Below are 22480 nucleotides of genomic sequence, written 5' to 3' on the forward strand. Positions count from 1 at the left end.
GCCTCATTCACTATACATCTTCAAAATTCTGCAACAACAGAGGCAGGGATCCTATGGACGCCAGCCTCCTTCACGACACAAGCCCAACTCAGCCCCAATGCAGATGCATCTTGTGCACACATGCTGGCTGTGTCTACACTGGGCCACTTATTCCGGAAAATCAGCCGCTTTTCCGGAATAAGCTGTGAGCTGTCTACACTGGCCCTTGAATTTCCGGAAAAGCAACGACGCTCTACTGTACAAAATCAGCCGCTATTCCGGAAAAACTATTCTGCTCTCGCTCGGGCATAAGTTCTTATTCTGGAACACTGTTCCGGAAAAGGGCCAGTGTAGACAGCCCAGTAGTCTTTTCCGGAAAAAAGCCCTGATCGCGAAAATGACGCTCGGGGCTCTTTTCCGGAAAAGCGCGTCTACATTGGCCACAGACGCTTTTCCGGAAAAGGGCTTTTCCGGAAAAGCAGCCTACCAATGTAGACGCTCCTTTTCCAGAAAAACTTAAAACGGAATATTATTCCGTTTTAAGCAGTTCCAGAAATTCATGCCAGTGTAGACGTAGCCGCTATGTCTACACTGTAGTTTTTTTGCAGAAGAGGATATGCAAATGGATGCTCATTTGCATATCTCTTCTGAAATTTTTTTTTTTTTTTTTTGGTGAAGAGGTTTTGCCACTAAAAAGCCTCATGTAGATGGGACCATTTGTCAGAAAAAAAACCCTTTTTCATGAGATCTCTTATTCCTCAAAAATCGAGGTTTACAGGATCTTGCCAAAAAGAGGTTTTTCCCAACAAAGCTCTGTCTACATGGGGCTTTTTAGCAGCAAAACCTCTTCCACAAAAAGAATCGGAAAAGGGTATGCAAATGAGCATGCCATTTGCATACCCCCTTCCTCAAAAAAACTGCAGAGTAGACAAAGCCAATGAGACTGGGTCCAAGGGAAAAGATAGGATGTGATTGTGTCATTAACAACTGAATCATAATGCATACACACAAGGGGAGTAAATTAATGTTACACGGGCACATCCTGGCATTTCCTAATTTTTGAGTGCTTGACTTTGCAACCTTAACTTTCTTTTAATGTTGTTTTTGGATGTAAGTTTCCTATTTAAAAAAAAAAAAAAAGAAATTCCAGCACATGGAACCAGACTGATAACCTGGGTCACCTGCAGGGCTTGGGCAGCAGAAGCAATTAGAAGACTATTATCATCTGTGTGGACCACTCACTAGAAGTAGGACAAATCACACTCACTTCACAAGAGAGATGCATAGCTGAGACAGACCAGGCTGCATATGGGCACTGCTGAGGGCGTCAGCTCAGGGTGAATTGCTCGAAACCAGGGCTACTACAGCCCTCGACTAGAGAACTTTCCTAAACAGGCCACAAACCAGTCACACAGAGCACTCCAGCTGCCCATCTGGCCAGCAAGAAGTCTCACGAGCAAAACCCCTCAGACACAATCAGCCCTGGACCTTACACACAGGTGAGAGGTTATAAAACCTAATCTTACCAACTCCAAACAGATCCTCCTGGTCCCAAAGAACCAGACACAGTTCCCGATCAATTTACACTTTAGATCTTACCCACAAGAGCACACTGGGCCAATCCTTTAGCATTTAAAATCTAAAGGTTTATTAATAAAAGAAAGAAAAGGTTGAGAGTAAGGTTATTAATGAGAATACATTACATACATCAATCACCAAGTTCTTGATGCAGGCTCTTAGCAGAGAAGTTACAAACCGCTAGCTTAGAAGTCTCTGGTGTACATCCTGTATTAGGATGGGTCAGCACATCCTTCCCAGCTCTCTGTCCCTAGCAAGGATGCATCTGGAATCAGTAGCAAGATTGAAGAAAAGATAGAGACGGCCTCATGGGATTTTTATATTCCTGGTGTCTCCCAAGCTGGAGCTGGTCACATCATCAAGTGACCTATCTGTGTTTCTGGCAGCAGTAGCAGGCTGCTATCCTCGGTGTCGACCAAGCATTAGATGGGGTCATGACACATCCTTTATAACGGTTTACCAGTCAGAACAGTGAGGGAGCAATTAGAGGGCTGAGTCCTCCTCCTGTCAGGCCAAGATCTAGAAGACAGCAGTCTCCTGAGAATCAGGCTTCTTGAAGGTGTCTCGACCCGGGCACCTCAGACCACTAATCACTTCAGACGGTTCTGTGGAGCTTGTGAAGAGAGGTTCGGTGCTCCTGCTCCCCATTTCACACAAGCTGGACCCCGTGGATACCAAGTTTCAGCACTTGGGCTCCGTGGCATGGTGGCATTTCTGAGGCGCTGAAATAGCAGTGACGTGCCCAGACAGGCAGCAGGGCACAAAGGGAAGCAGGGATGCTAAGAAGGGCTATCCAGTACCCTTCAGTCAGGGCTATACACATGGGCCCTGGATCCAGACCCAGGCTATCACACAGGGCCTCTCTCTCATATTCACACTTGGCTCAGCACGTACGGCAGAGCCAACCGAGTTGCCATCACTAGCCCTGTTTGCTTGGTGCTGGGGGGAGGAGGGGACCCTGGGGGAACAATCAGACCAGCCCCAGTGACTACTCTCTTTCGCTGGGTTGGAGTGACCTCATTTCTAAGCAGCCGTTTCTATGGAAACAAGCCTGCCAACTCAGGTTGGCAAGGCGGCTGGTGCAGCGGGCAGAGCGGAGTCCCGTGGGCGCGCTGCAGTTTGGGACAAGCGTTGCAAAGAGCTCCTTGCCCCAACCAGGGCCGGTGTGATTATTCGTGGGGCCCAGTATCCTGTCTGCCGACAGTGGCCAATGCCAGGTGCCCCAGAGGGAGTGAACAAAACAGGCAAACAGAGGCTAGGAACACCATTCCTACCCATCCTGGCTATAAGTATTAATGGACCTAACCTCCATGAATTGATCTAGTTATTTTTGAACCCTGTTAAAGTCCTGGTCTGCACAACATCCTCTGGCAAGGAGTTCCACTGGTTGACTGTGTACTGCATGAAGAAAAACTTCCTTTTGAATGTTTAAAATATGCTACCTATTAAATGCCTAGTACACTAGCATGGCTTATAACAGAGCCATTGTCCCTTAGTCATCGTTAGCTGAGATGCCGCAAACTTATCTCGTTCATGCCATCTTTTATCAGACACGAACTCCTCCATTTCCGTCTCTCCTTGAGGGTGGCCGTTATTTCAACTACAGGGCCCTTTCTCTCTGTCACTCTCACACACACACACACACACACACACAAGCAGCCAACGATCCATGCACTACCCCAAGCCCAGGAACAGTGAGGAACAAGATGTTCTTATGTACGCAACACTTTCCACTTGCTCCGTGGCCAGGGAGAAAGCATCAGTTCTATCTTGAGCCCACGGTTCAGTAAGTTCTGCCCTATGTGTACTAGTGGAACCAGACACGGTGACCTTGGGAGAGGTCTTGAACTCAGGCAGATGCCTGCAGCTTTTATTCGATTCCTGTCTCACTGGGTTTATATCACTGGGAGTGCTGTTTGAGTGACAGCCAAGTAAGGACATTCACAGCACATTCGTAATGCCCTCCTAGTAAACTCAAACCAACACTGTCATTGCCCTGTGAGTAGTGTGCTTCTCCTTTGGCAAACCCCGCGATTTCTTACCAGCACATACAGGGTAAGTTCTTGCTCACCCGGAACAGACTGTTCTTTACCAACTTGGCTTGTCAGAAGTACCCAGTACATAGAAGGAACACTGGGCACTGCGTTTTGGAGGCACACGAGAATTTGGGATATTGGGACAGGCTGGTTGTCAGTGTCACCGTGAACTGCTAGGTGCTAAGCACTTGCATAAAAAACTAGCATGAAAACCTGGGCCCACTGAATCAATGCCAAAACTCTCACTGATTTCAGTGGAACCAGGACTCCCCCTCCAGCCACCTGGGCCAGATCCAACACACGTTGAGGTCCATGGACAGATTCCTGTTTGTTTCAAGAAGAGTAAGAGCAGAACAGATCACCGGGCTGGGAAGGAGTTATTACTCCAGGCAAACAATTGACCCTAATGAGTGATTGTTGCTTAATTACAAGACTGTGTGTATGGAACTCACAAAGCTTACCCCACACCCTCAACTTCAACACCACAACTTGAAGGAACTGGCTGGACTGGTATTTTTAGAGCACTCCTGCAAGTATCTGACAGCACTAGCTGGGAGGTTCGCTTCTGCAAGCTGTTTGCAGACACCTCTTGGTTTACAGGGGGCAGGCATTGTGGTTTATAGTTGATGAGTTTTTCATTTTCATTTGATAAGGTCTTCCTTAAAACACTAGATCTTAGAGTTTCACACAATACTGGGCAAAAGCACCAAGCCAAAGGCTACACACCCAGTTAAAATCCTTCCCGCAGGTCACAGAGGTGGAGCTGGCTAGTGCCAAGGGGTTCAGTGGTGTTTTGCCAGGAGAGTAGAATCATAGGCTGTGTCTAGACTACATGCCTCTCTCGTCAGAGGCATGTAGATTAGACACATAGGCAAAGGCAAATGAAGCCGCAATTTAAATGATCGCGGCTTCATTTGAATTTACATGGCTGCCGCGCTGAGCCGACAAACAGCTGATCAGCTGTTTGTCCGCTCAGCGCGCTAGTCTGGACACTCCCCTGCCGACATCAAAGCCCTTTGTCGGCAGCCCCATTATTCCTCGTGGGATGAGGTTTACTGGGGCTGCCGACAAAGGGCTTTGATGTCGGCAGGGGAGTGTCCAGACTAGCGCACTGAGCGGACAAACAGCTGATCAGCTGTTTGTCGGCTCAGCGCGGCAGCCATGTAAATTTAAATGAAGCCACGATCATTTAAATCGCGGCTTCATTTGCCTTTGCCAAAACAACAAATCTACATGGCTCCGTCGACGGAGCCATGTAGTTTAGACGTACCCATAGAGTCCTAGGCCTGGAAGAGACCTCAGGAGGTCATCGAGTCCAGGAACAGATATGACATTCTGGTCCTTTAATCCAGAAATCGGTAAACTGCAGAGACTATCATTTGTATTCAGCATTAAATGGCGTGTTTCCAAAAGGCCTGTCTTCTTCACTGTTGCAGCCACGCCAGGGATCACAGCCCGACAATCAGCATTTAACTGTACTGCCACCCCAGCACTGCATTCCTAACTAGAAGCTAAGAGTCCGCAGGCAGCTGAGACGTTGTGTCTAGGCTTTGTGATCCTGTCCCTTAAGTACACTACAGGCTGAGTAATTCCTCTGGCCCGGGCTGCTCTGAAGGCCATAGAGATCAAAGGGAGAAAAGCATCACAAGTCTGCTGTGAACTCTGCAGCCATCACCTTCAGGAAAGGCTGAGGGGGTAAGGCTGGGGGACTGTGTAACCGGTTAAGCATCAGGTTTAATACACCCATGCTCTGCGGAAGCCCAGCCAATGAGGCTGGGCAACTGACTCCTGCCCCGTGGGTGGGCCTTTCCGATGAGCACCTTTCCCAAAACTAGAGGATTGGCCCCAGCATCCTTGCACGACAAGCTATGGCCACATGTGCATACAAGCAGCATGGTCCTGAGCCTGTAGCCCTGAAAGCACAAGCCTTTTCCACCAGCCCCAGCAGAGTAACCCTGTCGGGTCATACATTCTAGGTGCTGATCGCCCCTGGGGCCAGCTGCCAGAAAGCAACAGCATCACAGGCAGCTAGTGTCTTGGGCACAACATCTCTTTTCCTGTCCCTGCTGCATTGTGGGCCAGCTGGCTGGCCGCTGCCCTCCTCCCTTGGGGCCTTCCCAGGTCTGAGATGAAAGGTGCTGTTCTGTGGGCCAGTTTCTTAGTGTGGCTTGGAGGCGAATCCAAACCTTCATCTGAACCTGTCCTGGTGGGTTCCCGCTGGCTGTTGCCTAGAACCACCAATGCCACATGGTCTCCTGGAGGAGAGGGACAATTTCCTCCCTCCGGCACGGAGTCTTCCTCCCGCCCCAGTGAGCAACTTCCTAGACGGACTGTTTCCCTCCTCCGACCCATAATACTCCTTCCAGGCTTGGGGCTGCATGGCCAGCCCAGCAGGTCAGCCAGCTGTGTCCTGCGTGGGTCCCCTCTGAGCAGATTCTGAGGATCCCGCCTTCACCTAATTACCAGCAGCATTAGCACCATTCCTTAACTCACCTCTCCCAAAAGCCTCCCTGAACCAACCACCTCCTAGGCACAGGCGCCGGACCCCAGCCGTGCACTCAATTCCACCGCTACCCTTCCGAGTGTGCGTACAGCCCCCTTTCAGCTATTGAAATGCAGCCGTCTTGTTGCTGAGTCCCCGCCCTGCGCGGCTGATGGGAGTAGCTGACCACGAGCACGAGATAAATTGTCTTTCCCGCGGGCTGCTCAACGGTGAACCCCAGGGGGAAGGAAGGGGTCAGAAATGGGAGGTGGGCGACTGCAAAACCACTGCCAAAGTCCAAGGGTCAGCCCAGTCGCGACGCTTCGGCGACAGTGGCTCCACTTCCTAAGGCTCACCTTGAAGTCGGGTTAGTTCTGCAGGAGGTGAAATATTGGTAAGGCCGCCGGCCTGCAGAGAGGAAGGTGTCGCTAAGGGGGCATTCAAGTGCACAGCCGGGCGCAGAGAGACACGCTTGCATACAGACAGCTGGGGAAAGGGGCAGACACTGCAAAAAGAGAAGCAGACAGACCAGGTTCCGCCTGTAACCACGGGCACGGAGAGTGACGAAGTAAGGACAAAACTCTGCTCTCTGCTGCTGCCAGCACGTCCCACCAGTAGACTCAATCTGCCCTCCAAACCCAGGCTTCCCCTACATCAGGAGACTTACGGTGCCCCCCAGTCCTACTGCCCTGGGAAAGCTGGAGTATTTAGTGCAGCTTTGGCTAGGGATGTAAAAATGTGTTTACAAATGGAACCGTGTGGCCACTAAAAGCCCCAGCGGTTACACGCGCTGCAGGCGCTGCAAGCATCAAGCTTAAATCAGTTTTATACTGCAGAGCCCACAGGAGCAGGGGCAGGGCGGCTGGCCGCCCCATTTCCAGGGAGGATTTGCTGCAGGCTCTGCAGCTGGCTCCCCGTGGAGGGGCTGGCTGGGCCCCCCACGGACAAGAGCTGCTCCTGCAGGCCCCGTGGGGCTGGAACACGCCCCTGTCCAGGGCAGGAGGGGAGCTGCTCCAGCCCCTACGGGTTAAGGGTGAGACTTACTGATTAACCGTTTACAGCCCTAGTTTTAGCTGCTCTTTAACTGCAACGTAGCAGCAGGGAACGGAGAGGGGCCAGCACTGCGGGAGCGGGTCGCTCTCCGCCGGCCACCGCCATGCACTTTGGGGGGCATGCTTGGTGCAGTCTAGCAATGGGGGCTTCCACCGCTCCCCTCCGGGGGCCTTCTCGACAGTCAAGCACCCTGCAGCGCCACACAGGCGCCAGCATCTTACTGCAACTCCCCATGGCGCATGCAGCCTTGCTCGGGGCGAGCGTCGGGACGCAGACCGTGCTGACTTACTGGGGCAAGGAGGCCACGTGGAGTGGAGCAAGGAGGCTAGCCGGAAGTCTGGCCAGGCCCCACAGTCAGGCCAAGGGGCCCCAGAGCCGCTCGCTCCTGCTCAAAGCAGCTTTGACTGACCCCATGAGCCACTCCCTAGCCCAGACGCTCCAGCGCAAAGCCCTGGGTCCACCCAACCATGTGCCACCCCCAGCACGCCCCTCCCCTGGCGCTGTACTGAGCAATCACCATAGGGCCGAGCTACTGCTCCAACTGGCCTTGCAGCTGCCAAGCTGGTACAGCAGTAGACCTAGACTAGGGTGGGCAATAATTTTTGCCTGGAAGCCACTTCAAAAATTTTTGAAGTAGCCCTGGGCCACCCCCAAAGGGGCGGGACCTAAATGGGAAGGGGTGGGGATACCCCAACCCCAGATCATGATTGGTTTGGGGATGGGGGAGCCCCTTTTCCCCCCTTCCCGCTAGACATCCATGCCCTGGAAGAGGCTTGGCACGCTCCCCCAGGCCAATCAGGGCCTGGGGGCGGGGGAGCACGCGACGCCTCCTCCCCCTCTCCCCCCCACCCTGCGAGCAGCACACAGAGCTTCTAAGTGCCACGTGTCCTGGCAGGGCGGGAGGAGGCTTCGTGCGCTCCCCCGCCCCCAGGCCTTAATTGGGCTGGGGGGCGGGGGAGCAGCAGGGCCTCTGCGGGCCAGATCCACCCATTTGGCAGGCTGGATCTGGCCTGCAGAGGCTCTTTTGCCCGCCACATAGACAGTCTGCCATACTGGCCCCCCACTCCACACAATCTAGGTACTCACCTAATTCTGTTATCGCAGCACCCGAGTGCTTCACAGTCACTTATCGCCGTGGGGCAGGGCAGTTATCCCAATACATACGCTCCAGGTGGGAAACTGAGGCACAGAGCGGCAACGTGAGCATGGACTCTGTGGCAGAGCAGGGGCTCCCACCCATTTCACAAATCCTAAGCCAGCGCCCAAACCGCTGGCCAACTCCCCGCTCTAGGCGAGCCACAAAGGGGTCAGAGCCGCTCAGCACACAAGCCTGCTGCTGGCCAGCCAGCGCGCTGGGGATCGGGGGACGGCAGGAAAGGACGAAGAGAGAAAAGACTCGAGTGAGACCGGGGGGAGGAAACAGGAGGATGGAACAAGAGGAAAGGCCTGAAAGCATCGGCCTCTGCGCCCAAAGCCACGGGGAGCGATCCCCAAAGTCACAAGGGGGATCAGCGGCTCGGGTGGGTCTCATCCTGATATCGCTATTTATGTCTTATTTCACCAGCAGGGAGACACATGGCATCTCACGGGGGGAGAATGGCACACAATTTGTCAGCTTCCCCCCCCACAGCACCCCCAGAGCCAGCCCTACAGCACTCCCCTCCCCCATGGCACCCCCAAACTATGGCAACTCCCCTTCCTCACAGCACCCCCAGAGCCAGCCCTACAGCACTCCTCTCCCCCATGGCACCCCCAAACTATGGCAACTCCCCTCCCTCACAGCACCTCCAGAGCCAGCCCTACAGCACTCCCCTCCCCCATGGCACCCCTAAACTATGGCAACTCCCCTCCCCCACAGCACCCCCAGAGCCAGCTCCTCTGCATTTCCCCCACCCCCATCTGTCCTGGCTAGAGCCTGGGTCAGGACAACAGAAGGATGAGTCAGTGCTTACAAAGTTAGCCCAGGATCGATTCTCTACTCGGCCACACAGTCCCCGTGTGATCTTGGGCAAGTCACTTAGTCGATAAAGCCACATGGCCTTGTTGTGAGGATAAATGCACTAAAGACTGGGAGGGGCTCAGATGCCATCGGGATGGGGTTGCTCTAAGAAAAGGGTCTGCAACCTCTGGCTCTCGAGCCACATATGGCTCAGCATGGAACCAAATAGGGCTCTTTTGTCATTCCCAAAATGCAGGCAACCTTTTCCATGCCAATGAAAAGTAATTCAAAATTTTAAAAACGCGTAATCACTCCTGTAGCATGAATGTGTTGCATGAACTTGAATTTGAGCAGTTAACTCAAAACTTCAAAGAACTGTGCGAAAAGATACAGCAGCAAGGAGTCCCGTTAAATGAAGTCTGTGAGTACAATATTTCATTTATGCGGTTAGTAATCATCATGTCAATTATCACTTGTATTACCTTGTCTATTTTCAGTCACGCAAACGGGCTTTCTTAGACGGCGCTTAGTTGACCACTTGTTCTGAATTTTGATACAGTTTGGCTCTTTGGTTTGAAAAGGCTGCCGACCCCTGCTCTCAGACAGACAGACAGACACCTTGCTGAGTGCCTGCAGACTTTCTGACCCCCACTGTGTACTTCTGAGACTGTCCAGCAGGGGAGCAGGCTTGTGACTGAGCTAAAGAGGGCCTGCCCTGATGGCTTGGAAGTGACATTGACCCAAACCCAGGGCAGAGACCCTAGGATGGCCTGCCTGCCCTGTGTCCATGTGGCTGAGTGCTGACATCACACAGCAATTACCAGAAGCAACTTAACAGCTCATCAAAAACGAGTTCCTGCTCAGAGACTGGGAAACAGCTTTCACAATGCATGCTCACCAAGGAAGCTTAACTTTAATTCTGCCAGGCTGCCTTCCTTCCCCTCTGAGGGACAGCTTCTGCTCCCAGTCGCAGGGTGTGAATTCATGCACCACTGAGAGAAGGGGGGGAGGTCACATCCTGGCTGTCGCCACAGGTGGGAACGGCCTGTGGGATTGGCACCAGGCCTTTCCCCTTTGCACAAAGCTCCCGCTGAAGCCACAAAGTGTGTAATCAACAGGAGCAGCACAACCAAAACCCTAAAGACACTTCGATGGAACCAGCCTTCTCTGTCAGGGGCCAGGTGACTCATTCGCACAATACCTCCAGCCATTTCTGGGGTCTGCCTCCGAGCCAGCCCACCTGCCCACACAACAGAAGAGCACATCTGCAGGCTCCAAGAGCACAACCTGCCTCCATCAAGAGGCCCGCTCAGCCAGGGTTATATAGAATCCTCTCTCTCCCATGATGCCTTGCTGCAGCCCAGAAACTACATTTCCCAGCAACCCTGCTCCCCTGAGTTCCAGAGAGCTCAGCAGTCATGTCCTTCACCTTCAGCCCGGGCTCGAAAAGCAGATCTCAAACCCCAGCCTGCCTCCCCCTCACCATTCCCTCTCCCTCAGGGACCCCACTCTGGGTATGCTCGAAGAAGAACTCAGTGTGGGGTAGTAGTGGCAACGGAGGATTCCTACGCAAGCCCTGAAGGGCCAATATACTGCACCGCAGTGGCCAAAGACACTTAGGCTATGTCTACACTGGCACCCTTTTTCCGGAAAAGCGTCTGTGGCCAATCGTCATTTTGGCAGTCGGGGCTTTTTTCCGGAAAAGACTACTGTGCTGTCTACACTGGCCCTTTTCCGGAACAGTTTTCCGGAAAAAGGACTTTTGCCCAAACGGGAGCAGCATAGTTTTTCCGGAAAAGCAGCTGATTTCTTACAGTAGATTGTCAGTGCTTTTCCGGAAATTCAAGGGGCCAGTGTAGACAGCTCGCAGCTTATTCCGGAAAAGCGGCTGCTTTTCCGGAATAAGTGACCCAGTGTAGACACAGCCTTAGAGTTGCCAGATGGTTTCGACAAAAATACCGGACACACTTGACATGACATCACAATCGACATGACATCTTATTGAGAAAATACCCAACATTTCTATTTTCTCAATTTGTTTCCCGAACACAAAGCTCAAATACTGGACTGTCCGGATCAGAACGGGACACCTGGCAACCCTAAAGACACTCTGTAGGCAATCTAGTAGCCTCTGTCCCGCCCCCTCCTTGGTCCTCAGCAAAGGTTTACACTTTCCCTGGAGGTCACCCGACCCCATCTCCTCCAGGAGGAAGACGTTTCAAAAGGAGCCACCAAGGTGAGAGGGGAGCGGGTTTGCATCTTTCCCTCCTTTTTATGCTGGCTAAAGTTGTTCAAATATTGGTTTCTTTAGTCTTTTCCCTGCTTATTTGATACAAGAGACACTCGGGACTTGTCTATGCTGCATTTCCTCAAGGGAAAAACAAGCCCTTGGAAGGACAGGCCCAACTTTAAAATAAACACCTTACAGGCCTTCTCCAGACATCACAAAGGGTCACACTCACAAAAAGAGACACAGTCCCAATTCCACCACTTTGCAAGTTGTCTTTAAAATGCTCTGCTACAGGCACAAGGAGAAATCAAGTGTTCCCTAACCTTACCTGCAGCCCCTCCACCAGGGAGCAAGTTACACCCACATGCCAGGATTTGCACTGGTGTCTAATGGGCAGCTATTTAAGATGTTGGTTTTGACCTGCCTTTCCTCTGGATCCCTCAGGGACCCAGCTCACGCCTGGCTTCATACCACTGCTCTCAGGGGAGATGTCCATGCAGGTGTGCCAGCTAACAGCTCCCAAGTTTACTCACCCCAGGGCTAGAGTCAGGGGGTTATGGGCATCCATGGTTTATCGCATCAAAGCCTGAGCAAAACTGAGCTACAGGGAATCCTGGGGAAGCAGAGATGAGAGCAGGAAGGCCGGTATTAAAAAGCCCTTGTGATTGTCCCCGGCAGGAGTTACTGAATGGCCGGGCAATCAGACACAGAAACAAGTCAGTGAGTCTCACTTCTGTTCCTAGTGGACACACTTCTCCATCCTATAAACTTGCACACATCAGCCACCTTTGCAAAACAGGAACTGACCCTCTCCCACTGCACCGAGATCAGCTGCCTCCTAGGGGCATAGGGTGGCTCTGCAGCAGCCCTGCCTCAGTTTCCCCTTCACTATAATCTCCACAAAGGGTTTTTTTTCCCCCTCTTAACCAATAATTCCCTCTTTATTTCTCACAAATCGTTCAGGATTAAGTCTCACCAGCTCAATTCATTCCTCCCTGCTCTTCATCAAGCCCCCTGGCCCTCCCTAGCGGACATCTTTCTCGCTGGTATCTCAGTGCCCCCCTGCAGAAGCCTGCTTGCTCCCTGCAGCCCTCACTAGCCTCCCACAGATCTCTGCTGAAGCCTCTCCCTGCCCCTCCAGGGAACCTCTTTCACTGTCCAAGCCTCCCGCGTATCTAGGCCAGAGGCCCAAGGGAGTCATCTGCCCCATTTTCCCCACCTGGCAAGGTGGGATGGGGCCAAGACCCAGCTCCCCTTAAAGGGCCAGTCACCCTGTGACGACTCCCTGGAGATAGACCATATGGATCAGGGCTAACCGTAGCCGTCGGTCTCCAATTGCAGGCAGGGAGGAAAAGGGGAAGAGGCAATGGCATTGCTAATCTTGGGCAGAGCCGACTGGGAACTAAAATCCGCAGGTATTTTTGCCAAACACATGGAGGGGGGCCGGGGAAAGAGGGTTCCCCCTTGCTGAACCAGAGTACGTCCAAGTGCGAGTCGGGCGCAGGGAGAGCAATGCTCACTCCCCTGTTTGGATCCCCACTCTCTGCGTGCCTCGCCAGCCATGCGCCATCTCCAAGTCAGTCAGCAGGGAGAGGTGGCTGCAGATGGGGATTCTGCACCCTGAACACCCAGGCAGCTGGTCCCAGAGCCAGGACGGTAGCCCTGCTCCCCACAGCCCTCCTGAGAACACCAGATTTGGGAGCGACCGCCGGACTGGCAGAGATGTTCTGACAAGCTGGAAGGAAGTCGGAGAAGAGCAATGACCAGGATCAGGAGGCCGGTGGGAGGGATTTTTGACAGAAGAGTGAAAGAGCGAAATCTGGCAAATTCAGGCTGTGGAGGTGAGTCCGTGTGATGTCTGGGGTGAGAGAGCCATGCAGGGGTGCAAGCAAGCTGCAGCCCTTCAGATAGTCTCACTGTGACAGTGAGAGCTGTTTTGGGGCAGAATCTCTTTCCCAGGAAAGGCAGCCCGAGACTTAGGACCCGTTTAGACTGGGCACGGTGCCACAGGAAGCAGGTCTGTGTTGAGCCCACACAGGCACACTGGGAGACCAAATGGGGCTTCTCCACCTTTACTGTCTTGTGCCACAGAGCAATTTATGTCCACAGCCCCTCAAATTATAACAGGGTCACCCCTCAGAACCAAAGCAAGTTGGGGCGTAGACTAAAACTAACACCCCCCTCGCTCTTCTTCAACCAGAGAGCTCCGAGCGCTTCCCAAAAGGAGGCAGTTAGTCCCATTCCCAGATGGAAAAACTGAGGCACAGAGCAAGGCACACAGCTAAGAACAGGCCTCCAGTCTCCAGAGTCCCAGGCCAGTACGTTAACCATTAGGCAACACTATGACCTCCAAGAAGTGATTCCCCAGGGCCCATCACAAAACTGTCTGTACAACAGTCGCCCTAGGGACGTGGGCAGGGGTAGTCCGAGATCACGGTCTCGCTGTGCGAGGCACCACACCGTTCTGTAACAAGGAGACGGTCCCTGACCTGAAGAGGTCACCACTTGAGTCACACCAGATCCACCACTGTTAATTCTCCAGCGCTTTCTTCGATCCGGATTTAACTGTCCTGAAGCCAGGGGACCCCTGCCCCTTTCGTACCCTCCCATCTAGGGCACTTCCCTAACACCCAGCCTCAGTTTCCCTCTGCCCTAGCTTCCGTGGGGCCAAGCCTCCTCCTGCATTTTAATCCCTGCTTACACTGCGAGGCAGGGCTGTAACCTCACGTCACGCTGGATTGGTCCCGCGTCGCACAGTTCCCAGCTCTCCTTTCCTCCTGGCATCTCCAGAGCAAAGGGCAGAAATGCCACCGGGGCAAAGCAAGCGGGCGGGTTTCAAGCCCCGGTGCAGGGCTGGTGCAAGCGGCACGTGCAGGGTCAGACTGGGCCTCGGTGGGGGATGTTGACTTGACTGCACTCCCCGTGTGAATGTTGTGTCACAGGAAGGAGGCCGACTGTCTGCCCAGGAAGCTGCAGTTCTCTCTCCGCAGAGGAAGTACCAGGTGGGCAGAAGCTGGCAACCTGTCCCCGCTTCCCGTCCCAGTGACCTTGACCCAGAGGGACAGTTGTAGGGCGAGCGGAGAATCAGGAGTCCAGGACACAGGCAGCCCTTCACCTCTCTGCTGAGCCTGTCCCCCAGGATGGTAGCTCCTGACACCGAGTGAGGGATTTCACGCCAGATTCGTCCCCCTGGTGCCCGAGGTGACATGCACATCCCGGGGTTCGTACTATAGGGCTAAAAATGGCAGGGGAGAGGTCTGGGCTCAGAGACTCGATGGGGTCCCGTTGACTCTGGCTCGGAGACTCAGGCTACGGTTACACTGCTGGTTTTTTGCGGAAGAGGATATGCAAATCGCGCTCGCATTTGCATATCGTTTTCCGGGTTTTTTGAGGAAGAGGTTTTGCCGATAAAAAGCCCCGTGTAGACGGGGCCGTTTGTCGGAAAAAAACCCTCTTTCGCAAGATCCTGTAAACCTCGATTTTGGAGGAATAAGGGATCTTGTGACAGAGGGGGTTTTCTGATAAATGGCTCAGTCTACACGGGGCTTTTTATTGGCAAAACCTCTTCCGCAAAAAGAACCGGAAGACGATATGCAAATGCAAGTGTGATTTGCATATCCTCTTCCGCAAAAAAATGGCAGTGTAGCCGTAGCCTCAGAGCCCCGGGATTTTTACTGCAGCCCAGACATGTCCTAAGAACTGACCAAAGATCCATCGTTGTCTTTCACCCGTGTAAATGCACGGCCCTCAGATAGCCAGGGGGTCAGCACCAACCAGAGCCTGACAGTCACTTCCAGGGGATTCAGCCCCTCCGACCCACACACTGCTAATGCCTCTGGATACTTTTGAAAGCATCTGTCTTTAATTTCAGCCTTAATCTTCATCACCCAATCCCTGGGCTCTCCTCTCGCCTGGAGCACAGGGGCATTGTACGGGGCCACACGGCACAAGGGTGGGTGACCGAATCGGCCCTGTATCCTCCATCCTTACACCAGCGAAGTAGGAGCCAGGGCTGGGTCAGAACTGAGCAAACACTGAGCTGCCCAAGATCCGGACCCCCCCCCCTTAGCCCAATCTCCCTTCCATGCGTTTGTTTTGTCGAGCGGGAAAGCACTCACCCGAGAGACGCGCTGGAAAGATGTCGGTACCTGGCTACAGCACAGCAGGGACTGCAGCGCATCCGCTATAGCTTGCAGCACAATGGTGTCCTGGGAACAGGCCACATGGACTTCCTCTCAAGGGACCACACAGCAGAGACACAAGCATTTGCAACCAACAGTGGAGGCCTCGTGGGTGCGGTGAGAGTCTGAGATGTGACGGTGCGGACGGTCCCTCATGCCCCACACCTGTCCTCGAGAGCCCTCCCCGACTCGCGTCTGCCGGCTACACTGGCAGGGCTGAGCAGCGGGTCCCATTCGCTCTGCAGAGCCAGCAGAGACACGGGACAGCCGAAGGGATTCTACTCCCCCCGGAAGGGCTGCAGTGAAATCCCAACCGTGGGCTCCCTGCTCCTGGGGGCTGGGGGGAGCAGGGCTGGCTGGGGGGGAACTGGCCGGTGGGGAGCGGGGCTGGCCTGGGCACATGCAGATCCCGGGGTGCTGCCCGTTGCGCGCAAGGTGCCGGCGGGGCGCACAGGTGAATCCAGCCCTGGGGATTCCATCCCACCTCCCCCCTACTGCGTAGCTGCGTACTGCCTGGCTGGTAGATACGCACACACAGTATGAGTGTGCCTACCAGCCAGACAGTACACAACTACCTACTGATACTCCTGACAATAATAAAACTGACTTAATGAGAAAATACCAGACATTTCTATGTCCGGTATTTTCTCCATTTGTTTTCCAGACAGAAAGCTCCAATACCAGACTGTCTGGTTCAAAACTGGACACCTGGCAGCCCTACGTGTGAGAGCTATTACCCACCTTGACGCGCCGCGCCCGGGAGGAAGGAATTCTGCAGTGCTGAAGAGCTCAGAAATACCTCTTCTCCCGTGTCAACAGAGTGAATTTCTAGGGACTACACTAGAAGAGACCGTCGCCCTCAGCTGCTCTGGTGCACAGCCTCGCTTAATCCCCAGGAACATTTACAAGCCTGGACGCAAGATCCACTGGCCCATCCTAACAAAGGTGGGGAAAAACCCAGCAGGCAGCCAGCTCACCAGACCAGTAGGGGGCAGTTTTAAAGGTGAAGCTGCAAGCAACCCCCTTCCTCCCCACACACACACAGACCAGAGAGAGCACAGCGATGCCTCCCACAGAGGTGGGGGTTGGAACAGAGAAGGAAAGCGGATCAAGGGACGCAGCTGCTGGCTGCCTTCCCACCTTCAGTTTCACTGTCGAATGCACATTTACCCTGCTGGATGCAAACACAGCCCCTGCCCTTGCAGCATGGGGTGGGCACACAGCCACTCAGCACAGCGCTCTGGTCCAGGCTCTGTGTTTGGCCCTTGGTTTTCCCCTTGCCTACCAGTGTTTCCGAAGCCACGTCCTGAGTGCAAGGCCCTGTGCCTCTGCCCAACGCCACTGGCACGTCACCCGCCAGCTCTGCAGCGGAGGTCGTTGGTAACCGGACACAGCAAATTCCTGGAGAACAGACCCTTGTTCTGTTCCCCTCGTGGCCACTAGATGAAACCACGGAGAAGGCTGCAGAACAGCACAAGCCACCAAGGGCAGACCAAGCCGAAGACAGGAAAGCAGAGAGGCGGGGCAGCAGAGAGAGCACCCGTGCAGTCAGGGCCCAGACATCGCTTGGCTGGCTCTGCCCTTCACAACAGGGCTCCCCTTGTTCTCTCCCATCTGCCTCCAGGCTGAGAGCAAGAATCTTGTTAACCCTTTCCTGGTAGCCCCAGGACTCCCTCCGGGCCAGGAGAGACGACACTGGTGTGAGCAGACCAACCGGGCAGCTGGGAAGAACCTGGAAACGCTGCAGCTGTTTGCAAAGCAGCCAAAGGTCAGTGGCAAAGGAAGCCCAGAGCAATGTGATGGGGGGGGCTGCCTGTCTGCCTCCTTGCCAAGGTTCTCTCTGGCCTGTCACGGAGCCACACAGCAGCTCAGAACCAGGCCCCATGACTCTGGGTAGCGAGAGCCATGGAAACCGGTCACTTGTGGAGTGTCCTCAGTGATGGGATCCTCCGAAGACAGCCAATTCCTTTGCAGGACGGCACGTCATTCCCGGAGCAGCCCTGCCTCACTTTTCCACTGTTCCTGAGCAAGGACACCGCCGGGTCTGGTACGTGGCCACCACCTCAACGAGCAACAGAGCGGCCTACATGCAATCCGTAATCTATCGCTCCCCCAGGAGGCAGCAATCCCAGACCACAGCGGCACAGACCAGCCAGCCATCTCTCCCACTCCCGGCTCTGAGAGCGGCCCGCTGCGTCCCAGTGATGATGATGTGGGCGTCAAATTCTAACCCGTGCCGGGTAGTAGAATGCAGCACCCCCGCCGAAAGCAACACTGGGTTCAAAATGGAGTGAGATCCATTCACAGAGGGCAAGTCCACCACTAGCCATTAGCTAAAATGGGCAGGGATACAACCCCGGGTTCTTCTGGTCTCTAAACCTCTGGCTGCCAGAAGATGGGACTGGACAAGTGAGGACGGATCACTCACTAGTCGTCCAGTTCTGCTCACTCTCTCTGAAGCACCTGGCACCGGCCACCGTCGCTGACAGGACACCAGGCTAGAGGGCCTATTAGCTTGGCCCAGACTGGCCGTTCTTAAGTAGCTTAATGCTTCCACAGCTGCTGTTTCCCAACCCTTTGGCTCCCATTCGGCCACTACAAATTTAAACTAACCACAGATGGGATCAACAAAACTACCCCCTGGCAGAAAGATGAAGAGAAAGTGAGAGAGAAACTACGGGTGGACGAGGAAATGGAAAGAAAGCTTTTCTGAAGTGCAGAATGCGCCTCCCCGGCCCCCACCAGCCAGCCTCTTTGCTGCTGCGCTCACAAACCCCGCTTCTCCCCGTCCAGCACTCTAACCCGAAGCCTCACCTGAAGAGCGTGGTGAGGGTTCTCGTCCCTGCCTCCGGGACGCCGCCAGGGAAACGCAACACAATGCGCTTTTATACTTGCGTTCGGAGGCCTGCCCCCACTGGCTCTCCCTCTGCAAACTTCACACAAGGCACTGGCTGTCCAGAACGCCCTCCAGCGCATGCACACACACAAACGCCCCACGGCCTCGCTCGCTTTCTCGGGTCGCCTTTCTCTCTGAGCTGCACAATACTTCCTGAAAGAGCAGGCCCACCGGAGCAAGAAAAAAAAAAAGCCACCCAGCATACACTGAGGCTAACACTTCCTCCTCTCACTCACTCCCCCAAAAAAGTTCCCCCTCCCTTGCCTCACACGGCTGAGTGGCTGGCTGGTTACCACCAACGACAAGTATAAAGGGAGGTTACCATGAATGACAGCAAGCGCAACCGACCAAGCGTTATATTACCTAAAAACCTCCGGATGTAAAGGGCCATCTACCTGATTGTTATTTCTTTCCTCAGCACTGTCTAGTGACACAGATGCACGCCACGTCCCTGGCCACGCTGAAGGGCAGACACAAGGGGCCCCGGCAAACCCAGAGGTAGCGATTCACTGAGTAACTGCTTCCCACAGACTTGCTTCTTGTGGCCAGTTCAAAGGGCAGGGTTTTTTTTCACTCCCTGCCTGGGAGACTCCCTCTTAGAACTAGACTGGGTACTGGGTGTCTGGTCAAACTAGCGTGTGTGCTCACACTGACCCCTACGCCACGCCAGCCGTGTACGCCCACACCGACCCCTGCGATGCGCCGGCCGCATGCGCCCACACCGAGCCTTGCGCCACGCCAGCTGTGTGTGCCCACACCGAGCCCTGCGCCACGCCAGCTGCATGCACCCACTCCAAGCCCTGCGCCACGCCAGTCGCGTACACCCACACCAAGCCCTGCACCACGCCAGCCACATGGGTTTAATCTCTTCAGGTATGTCTACACTAGCTCGTTAATACGAGCTAGGTAGGCAAATCAGGCAACTAGAGTTGCAAATGAAGCCCGGGATTTAAATATCCCGGGCTTTATTTGCATGTTCCCGTCCGGCCGCCATTTTTAAATCCCGCTTAGTTCGAACGAACTGCCCGCGGTTACACGTGGCAGTTTAAAGTTAATCCGAACTAGAGTCCTTAGTTCGGATTAACTGTTACACCTCATTCCACGAGGAGTAACAGCTAATCTGAACTAAGGATTTAGTTCGGATTAACTTTAAACTGCCACGTGTAGCCGCGGGCAGTTCGTTCGAGCTAAGGGGGATTTAAAAATGGAGGCCAGATGGGAACATGCAAATAAAGCCCGGGATATTTAAATCCCAGGCTTCATTTGCAACTCCGGTTGCCTGATTTGCCTACCTAGCTCGAATTAACAAGCTAGTGTAGACATACCCTTCAGGAACACACGGTACTTTTTCCCCACAACAAGCACCTTAACAGGGCTGTTCTTTCCCCTCGTTATGAGCATGAGAAAGTGCTGTGTTTCAATTAGGAGAATCCTATTGGACCCCGGAGTTTATTGCTTGACCCCGATCCTCCAGGCTAGCTCTGATCCTTGGCTCAATTTTTTCTTCCCCTGCCACAGTTCTGTGGGCCACCCACCCACCACCCTGCTCCCCAGAGCGGGCTGCACTTCAGAAAGCGTGGAGGCCCCCGGTTTGTGAAGTGCTGAGGATGGCGTAGTTCAAGATGCGAGGGTCGGTGGTCACCCAGACGATGCGTATCATGGAGCTTAACACTCTTCTTTGCCTCTGCAAACAATGCCCCGGACGCCAGCTCCCGTGTCCGTCTCGAAATGCAAAATGTGCTACACTGAGAGGAAAACGTGTCAATTGCATGGTGCCCCCGGCCAGCTCCCAGGGAGTCAGTGTGAGACGGGTCAGGTTCATAATGAACCCCAGAGAGCTGCTCAGCCCTCCCCACCAACCCCCGCTCCCAGGTCCGACTGGGGCCCCTGACCTGAAGCACAATATAACTGGACTAGTACCAACCACCAGGCTGACCCCCCCCCCCCCCCACACACACAGCCTGCTCCAGCATTCCCGGCACAGGCTCTAACCACTGCTCATCACGCTGCCCCCTCAGCCTGTCTGTAGCCAGCTGCCTTCAAGCTGCGAGCTTTATGGGACAGGGAGCCTCTTTTTGAAATGGGTTTGTGCAGCACCAGGCACACCAGGTTCCTGGTCTGTAGCTAACACAGGCGCTACCACCGTATTAGCAATCTGTAGCACTAACCATGGCCACTGCATGGATTTTGCACTCTCAGACTAGATCTGCATTAACTTGTTAAAATAACAACGAGCAGTCCTGCAGCACCTTAGAGACTAACAAGCATAGAGGATCATGAGCTTTTGTGGGTAAAATTCACTTAATCAGATCAGTTGGAGTGAAAATAACAGATTTCAAGCTATATATAACAGCAAAAGCAGTTACCTGGCAATTGTAGAACCAAAAGTAAGCTAATTAAGTAGGATGGATGTGTCCCATTCATAGCTTTTGATGTGAAAATGTGAATGTCAAAAGCAGAGGAAACTGGCTGTGTAGTGCATTAGCCAGTTAATATCCTTAGTCGAGACCAGGTTGACGGTGTCAAATTTGTAAATGAATTCCAGTTCTGCACTCTCAGGCTACCTCTACACTGGCATGATTTTCCGAAAATGCTTTTAACGGAAAAGTTTTCCGTTAAAAGCATTTTCAGAAAAATCGCGTCTAGATTGGCAGGATGCTTTTCTGCAAAAGCACTTTTTGCGGAAAAGCGTCTGTGGCCAATCTAGATGCGGTTTTCCGCAAAAAAGCCCCGAACGCCATTTTCGCGATCGGGGCTTTTTTGCGGAAAACAGTACTATGCTGACTACACTGGCCCTTTTGTGCAAAAGTCTTTCGTAAAAAGATTTTTGCGCAAATGGGAGCAGCATAGTATTTCCGGAGAAGCACTGATGATTTTACATGAGATCATCAGTGCTTTTCCGGAAATTCAAGCGGCCAGTGTAGACAGCTGGCAAGTTTTTCCGCAAAATCATCTCTCTCACTGTAATTAGGAGGTAAAATTCCTTTGTAGAAGGATGGCTACTTTTAATTCCATTATTGAGTGTCCAGGGAGGTTAAAATGTTTCACTACAGGTTTATGTGTGTTACCACTCCTGATGTCTGATTTGTGTCCGTTTATGATCCTATATATTTGTTAGTCTCTAAGGTGTCACAGGAATACTTGTTGTTTTTTAAGTTATGGACTAACACAGCTACCCCTATGAGACTTGTTAAAATAACGACAATGATGGAAAACCTAGAGGAACCCGCAAGACAGATATGGAACAAATCCTGTCCCAGCAGAACCTGCTGCTCCTCCCCCCCCCCCCCAACTGCTCTTTGCCAGTGCCTGCCCGTGCCATCTCTCATGCTGATCACAAAGGCCCAATTCCACTCTCATATGCCCATCTCCCTTTACTTTCTTTGGGGAGCAGCATGTGAGAAACTGACAGCACAATTTGGCCCTAAGTGTCTTCCTGCCTTTCTCGTCTGTGTGGCACATACCACACACCCACTCAGCAAAGTTACGGATCAAAACAAAAGCCCCAAGCGGAGTCTTCACCCCAAACAGAGAGAAGAGCAGGAGACTTCAAAGAGTCACCGTAGATACTGATTTTCTGTGGCAGGTGCTCTGATATAACAGTGACAGATGGGCAAGCAGGTGTGCATGGAAACAGCTAGGCCGACAGACGTGCAGGTGTTCATGCAGGTAGCTAGGTAGACAGACATGCAGGGGCGCATGTAGGTCCCTAGGCAAACAGGCCTGTAGGTGTTCATGCAGGTCCCTAGGCAGACAGACATGCAGGGGTGCATGCAGGTCCCTAGGCAAACAGGCCTGTAGGTGTTCATGCAGGTCCCTAGGCAGACAGACATGCAGGGGCGCATGTAGGTCCCTAGGCAAACAGGCCAGTAGGTGTTCATGCAGGTCCCTAGGCAGACAGACATGCAGGGGTGCATGCAGGTCCCTAGGCAAACAGGCCTGTAGGTGTTCATGCAGGTCCCTAGGCAGACATAACCAACCACGGACTGTGCACACAAGAATTATTTAACATCTTTGGTGTAATTCTTTGCTCCCTGGCACCACTCCCGTGGTCACGGCTGAGCCCTGCTGAAGGCACAGGCAGGCTATCGTTTTCCCCTCTTCTC

General features: G+C 53.4%; 1 protein-coding gene across 10 annotated transcripts in view; it reads right to left on the bottom strand.

Annotated features, from left to right (window-relative positions):
* The window catches only part of ARAP1 (ArfGAP with RhoGAP domain, ankyrin repeat and PH domain 1), a 218000-nt gene that overhangs the window by 82608 nt on the left and 112912 nt on the right, over positions 1-22480 (bottom strand). The window contains exons 1-2 of one of the 10 annotated variants that reach the window (XR_012900825.1): positions 18293-18557; positions 6432-6580 (exon numbers count right to left, since the gene is read on the bottom strand). The exons of 6 other annotated variants lie outside the window; for them this stretch is intronic. The gene's annotated coding sequence lies outside the window, so the exon portion shown is untranslated. Of the gene's footprint in view, positions 1-6431; positions 6581-13998; positions 14666-16763; positions 18207-18292; positions 18558-22480 lie in introns of those variants that run through there. 3 more of the 10 variants (XR_012900827.1, XR_012900828.1, XR_012900826.1) reach the window with 3 other exon arrangements.

The sequence above is a fragment of the Pelodiscus sinensis genome, chromosome 1, assembly GCF_049634645.1.
Source record: "Pelodiscus sinensis isolate JC-2024 chromosome 1, ASM4963464v1, whole genome shotgun sequence".
NCBI lineage: Eukaryota > Metazoa > Chordata > Testudines > Trionychidae > Pelodiscus > Pelodiscus sinensis.